The sequence below is a fragment of the Papio anubis genome, chromosome 18 (assembly GCF_008728515.1).
Source record: "Papio anubis isolate 15944 chromosome 18, Panubis1.0, whole genome shotgun sequence".
Taxonomy (NCBI): domain Eukaryota; kingdom Metazoa; phylum Chordata; class Mammalia; order Primates; family Cercopithecidae; genus Papio; species Papio anubis.
The window spans coordinates 22,504,726-22,511,243 of NC_044993.1; positions in this window are offsets into that span (position 1 = coordinate 22,504,726).

The window sequence follows — 6,518 nt, forward strand, 5'->3', positions numbered from 1 at the left end:
TTTAATTTATTTGCATATACATAATTCAGCCCCACCCCTGGTGGCTAATGCGCCCCCTGGGGAAGCTGTGGCTGTCTTCTGATTGCTGGTGGGGAGGCCTGTGTGTGTTGTTTTTTTAAATAAACTGAAACCAGATGGCGGGGGGTTTTGTTCACAGCCTTGCCTACAATTTTCTCCAGCGAATTCCTTGAAAAGTCAACCACCTATGAGTGGTGCCTCTGCTCCGTGGAGGTCCCTCACCGCTGGTATGCAAATATCGAGCAGGGTTGATATTTCTCAAAGAAGAAGAAAAAGAGCTTCTTGGCCTGAGGGCTTTCCAGAATGCGGGGTCATCTCCTGGTTGCCCCCAATTTTAGGTCTGTACTTACAGTTATCATCCTCGCTCTCCTTCCCCCTCATGTTGGGAGTGGGCTGGGGTGGGGAAGCCTTGGGCCGGGCTTGAGTCAAATCACTTAGACAAACCACTTGGTATAAAAATGTGAATTCCAGACCCCCACCTATATCCCATTTGCAGCACTGACCTCTGGCATGAGACCCCAACTCTCCAGTTCGTTTCATTTTTGCAGTCAGTGGAGGGGTTACTCTCCTAAAGGGGCCCGAGCAACTCCTGCTTCCATCCTGGGAAACCAGAAGCTGGAGGTGGTTATCGAAATATTTTTAACCGCCAGCCAGGTCCAAGGCTTTGTAATGCCCCGGGAGCCCTCATTAAGCGATTCCTTGTTCAGAGAAATGAGGTGAGTGTACCCACTGGTCACCCTGCCAGAGGTTTAGTATTTTTTCTTTGGAACGTGAATTGGGCATTGTCGTAGTGAAGTGTGACCCAGTCCCCAGGCAGGGGAGAGCACTTTTTTCCCAGCTTTGACCTTCATTCCTAGCTCAGAACACCTTTCTTTTGGATCCCAAGCTTTTTCAGATAATTGTGTCAGGTTACATAAGGCTCTGAGATATGAACACTCAAAGGAAATTCCGGTGAGAGCAGGTCTGAGAGGTTCCGGCACATAATTTGCTTTAAAGTATTCGAGGAAAAACTCAGGTGTCTGAGGCCAGCACATTTTTGAAATAAAATAAGAGCAGCCAACAACTTTGCATGGATGTGCCATTCCCCATAGAAATGAACGAGCAAAAAGACAGATTTCATATTGAAAGGAAATACCCCTCCCCAGGGAGCCTCTGCAGGGGCAGGAGGGGGCTGGTGGGGGAGATGGGGGAGTCAGTTGCAAGAGAACAGCTTGGACCAGGCTGCCTTTGGAATGGAAATCTTCACCAGCCAGGATCACTTTTTTCCCCCCTTTCTGCATCTTAGGTGACACGTGGTAAATACAATACTTCAGTTTTCCAAGAAACATAAAATGAAAACTGAATGACTGGCAGAGACGCTTAAAAATCTTTGGTTCCTAGGACTCCGCGGGCACATTTTCCACACACCATGATTTTTATTTCATTTGCCTCTGAGGGGCGGCCCTCCAGCAGTTCTGTTGCATAAGGTACTGTTTCCAAACACCTTGTCCCCAACTGGTGACACAGAGTAAGTTTTATCTAGGTCTGAGAAGAGTTCTGGAAGAGTGACATCGTGTTCCAAGTCGCACCGGTTACAATCAACAGTAGGAAGGTTGCCAAATATCTCACCAAGGAAGCTGAGAGAATATTTTAAATACTAAAGGGCACTTCTTTCTTAAAGCATGAAGTGGTCGTAAAAACCACTTAACAGAAGAATATTAATGGGAGGAGAGTGCCTTGAATGCAGCAAAAAGCTTTACAAGGGACATGGAAAAAATAGATTTACTATGTTGAAGACGTAGGAAAGTCCAATTTTACACAAAAATAATTTGGCTATTTACACAAGGCTTCACAGAATTCCTATAAGTAGCACTATCCTTTTTTATTCCTCATGTGTTTGACACACATTTCTTTCTTTATGATTATTATTTTTAGAGACAGAATCTTGCTTTGTTGCCCAGGCTACAGTGGTGCAGTCACTCATAGGTCACTGCAGACACGAACTCCTGGGCTCCAGGGATCCTCCCCTTCTCAGCCTCCTGAGTAGCTTGGACTGCAGGCATGCGTCATCATGCACCGCTATTTAAACAATGTTTTGTAAAGGATCTTGCTATGTTGCCCAGGCTGGTCTTAAACTCCTGGGCTCAAACAATCCTCCCACCTTGGCCTCCGAAAGTGCTGGGATTACAGCGGGAGGCACCGTACCCGGCCTCAATACACATTTCTTGAGTGCTTAGTGTGTTCTGGGCTCCGTGCTAAGGAAGCAATAGTAAACAATACAAACATTATTCCTCCCCTGTGGGAGGAATAATAATTCCCTCCTCTTCTGTCTGACTGGAGGGACAGGCCCTTATCAGATCATTACACAATCAAGGAGACCCGGACAGAAGGAACGAGAAAGCAGAGTCCCATGATGCTATGGGAGTGATGGCCTCTATTCTGGGGACCAGAGAGGGCTTTCCCAGAGGAAGTAAGTTTCCAGGTAGTGTGAGCTTCAAATGAGAAGGCTGTGGGATAGACAAAGCTGCAGTCAGCCTGAGCCAGGGCACATGCAAGGTCTTGGAGACTGCAGTGGCCACAGTGAGGAGGAGGTTTCTATTCCAATTTCATGGTATATGGAAATACCTCTCCCTAAGGAGCAGGGAATGTTGTTGAGGGTTGTAAGCAGGAAGTAAAAGAATCAGCTTGGTGTGGGTTTTTAAAATTTTGTTTTTGTTCTAAGACAGTCACAAGTTGTAAGGAGAATGGACTGATAGGGGTGGGGACGGGGATAGGGAGGGCCCCTGTCGAAATCAAGAGCCAGTCAGGAGGCCAGGGCAAGAGATGCTGGTGGCCATGAAGACAAGCCAAGTGGATAGGCTGAGTCATCCAGGGCCCATCGGAGAGGGTACTGTGACCTAGACGAAGTGGGCCCAGACAGCGAGAGCTGTGGCTGATAATCTCCCACCCAGTCTAATTTAATAATTAAATTTAATTCCGCTCGTTGATGATTTGGACAGCATCGTTTCCTGGTAGAAAGACAAGGACGGTCTGGATGGGAGGCACCCATGATTGCTACCCATGGAGCAGTCTTTGGGTACGCTATATGCATGGCCACATTTTCAGGCCTCATCACAGGCCTAGGCAGTAGCTATTGTTATCCCCACTTCACATACAAGCAAATTGAGATTATTAAAGTTGAAGGATTTTTGGCCAGGTGCAGTGTGGTTCACACCTGTAATCCCCAGTACTTTCAGAGGCTGAAGTGGGTACATCGCTTGAGGCCAGGAGTTGGAGACCAGCTTGGCCAACATGGTGAAACCCTGTCTCTACTAAAAAAAAAAAAAGCAAAACAAAAACAAATAAACTAAAATTAGCCAGGCATGGTGGTGGGCGCCTGTAATCTCAGCTGCTCAGGAGGCTGAGGCAGGAGAATCGCTTGAACCTGGGAGGTGGAGGTTGCAGTGAGCTGAGATTGTGCCACTGCACTCCAGCCTGAGCTACAGAGCAAGATGCCGCCTCAAAAAAAAAAAATTATCCAAGGTCACCATCTTATAACTGGCACCATTGAGATTGAACCACTAACCTGCCCTGGGACAGGTGAAGAATGCCCAGAACCCTGGGATCACACTGGCTCTAATTATGGACGTATCTGTCGGTCAGGCCCAGGGTGGGATGAGCCAGCTTTGCCCCTGTGGAGTCTCCTCTGGCAGCTCCCAGGAGCCCTGTAAGTCAGCTCACACGTGTGTATGCATACCTGGAAAACCACAGTTGGCCTTTTTCTCCCTGTGGCCCTGGGCTGTTCTATCCTGGGCAGACCTGCCTTGCGAATCACTGGCTGCAGCTCTGGCTAGGAACAAGTCCTGCCCAAGGGGCTGACTTCTATAAAATGTGTCTCAAGTTTTCATAGAAATTGGCCAGGTTGGGGGAGGGGGTGTTGTTGGGAGGAGCTGGAACAACACAAGGTAAAGAGAACCCTGTGGGAAGAGGCCTGAGGGTGAAAACAGATGTTGCCGGTTCCAGGAGCTGCAGAATTGTCACAGAGGACAGGAAGGAGCTCCACATACCAGAAGCCTGCCCAGCAGGGCATTGGAAGCCACACTTTGTCATTTCAGTTGATCCTAAAGGCAAAAGGGAGCCCTGGAATCTCTTAAGCAAGGTTGATGAGGTTGTGTTTTCACATTAGAAAGACTTCTCTGGCACCTGCCAGGCAACGTGTGGCTTTCCTCAGTCAGTGATGCCCTGCACAATGTCAGCTTCTGGATTGGGGACCACACAAGGATGACAGACTCAGAAGGAGGAGGATCAGCGTGAGGTCAGGAGTTCGAGACCAGCCTGGTCAACCTGGTGAAACCCCAACTCTACTAAAAATATAAAAATTAGCTGGGTGTGGTGGTGCACGCCTGTAATCCCAGCTACTCAGGAGGCCGAGGCAGAAGAATTGCTTGAACCTGGGAGGTGGAGGTTGCAGTGAGCCAAGATTGCGCCACTGCACTCCAGCCTGGGTGACTCCGTCTCAAAAAAACAAATGAACAAACAAACAAACAAACAAAAAAGCATGATCAAACTGCCTGTGCTTTTCAAAAGCAGATTTGGGGTGAGAGAGTCATTTTCTCACAGAGCCTGGCCTGGAGTCACGCACAAAGACGTCAAGGGAGGCCAGGCGCCATAGTTCACGCCTGTAATCCCAGGATTTTGGGAGGCTGAGGCGGGTGGATAGCTTGAGCTCAGGAGTTTGAGATCAGCCCGGGCAACATAGCAAGACCCTGTCTGTACCAAAAGTACAAACAAACAAACAAACAAACAAAAACGAGCTGGGTTGATGGTGTATGTCTGTAGTCCCCAGCTACTCAGGAGGCTGAGGTGGGAAGATTGTTTGAGCCCAGCAGGCGGAGGCTGCAGTGAGCCAAGATCACGGCACTGCGTTCTAGGCTGGGTGACAGAGAGAGAACTCATCCCCCTGTCCCCCCAACCCCACCACCCTGCTCAAAAAAAAAAAAGATGTCAAAGGAATCTGAGCTGTCACTCGGATTTTTGTTTCAATTGGAAACAGCTTTCACTGGGCATATATATGTGCATTTAACCCTGTTTGCAAACCACTGTATCCATTTCGTATTGCTGCTGAAACAAATGACTGCCAATGTGTCATCTTGACAGTTCTTGAGATCAGTAGTTGAAAATGGGTCCCCCTGGGCTAGAGTCGAGGTAACAGCAGGCAGATTCCTTCTGGAGGCTCTAGAGGAGGGTCTGCCCCCTAGCCTTTTCCAGCATCTAGAGGCTGCCTGCATTCCTTGGCTCAGGCCCCTTCCTCCATCTTCAAAGCCCGCAGTGTAGCACCTTCAAATCTCTCTGACCTCTGTCATTATGTGGTCCTTCTCCCATCTGACCCTCCTGCCTCCCTCTTATAAGGACCTTTGTGACTACACTGAGCTCACTCAGATAACCTGGGATAATCTCTTCCATCTTGAGATCTTCATCTCATCTGCAAAATCCCCTTTGATATATCACGTAACACATTCAAAGTTTCCAGGAATTAGGGCGATGACATCTTTGTGGCACTATTATTCAGACTACCACCTCCTCTAACAAATAAAGAGAAGGAAGGATAGTCTGGCAACTGAGAGGAGGATGAGCTGGAAGTAGGCAGGCTGATGTTAGGGAGAACTGGAGGCTGCTGCAGGCTCAGCAAGGAAGATGCTGTGGTCTGTGCTGGGGTGGAGAGGAAGGAATGGACACAGGATGTGTTTCAGAGTGAGGGCAGCCTGGTTATGGGCACTATCTGGTTTAAGTGGGCAAGGACTAGCAGGAGAGACATGGGAAGATAAGCCTGAGTATACAGATGGGCTGACTGGGTAGATATTGGTGACCTTCAGAGGGCCCAAGGGGAGGAGCAGTTTTGCGGCAAGGACAAAGAGGGCATGAAGGGATGTGTTACATCCCAGACACCGATGAGACATCCAGGAGAGAAGCCCCTGAGTCAAGTGGATCCAGGGCCTTTTGGGTCCCTCCCCTTATTATGAGAATATATGGACTCATCTTTCACTTTGTTTTTAAATTTTTATTTGTATTTGCATTTATTTATTTATTTAGAGACAGAGTCTTGCTCTGTTGCCCAGGCTGGAGTGCAGTGGCACAATCTCAGCTCACTGCCACCTCTGCCTCCTGGGTTCAAGTGATCCTCCCATCTCAGCCTCCTGAGTAGCTGGGATTACAGGCACGGATCACCATGCCCAGCCAATTTTTGTATTTTTGGTAGAGACAGGGTTTCGTCATGTTGCCCAGGCTGGTCTCAAACTCCTGACCTCAAGTGATCTGCCTGCCTCAGCCTCCCAAAGTGCTCAGATTACAGGTGTGAGCCACCGTGCCTGGCCCCGCCTTGTTTTAAAAAATATTTATGTATTATCATTATTTTTTAAAGAGATATGATCTGACTGGGCACAGTGGCTCACGCCTGCAATCCCAGCACTTTGGGAGGCTGAGGTGGGCGGATCACCTGAGTTCAGGAGTTTGAGACTAGCCTGGCCAACATGACGAAACCCTGT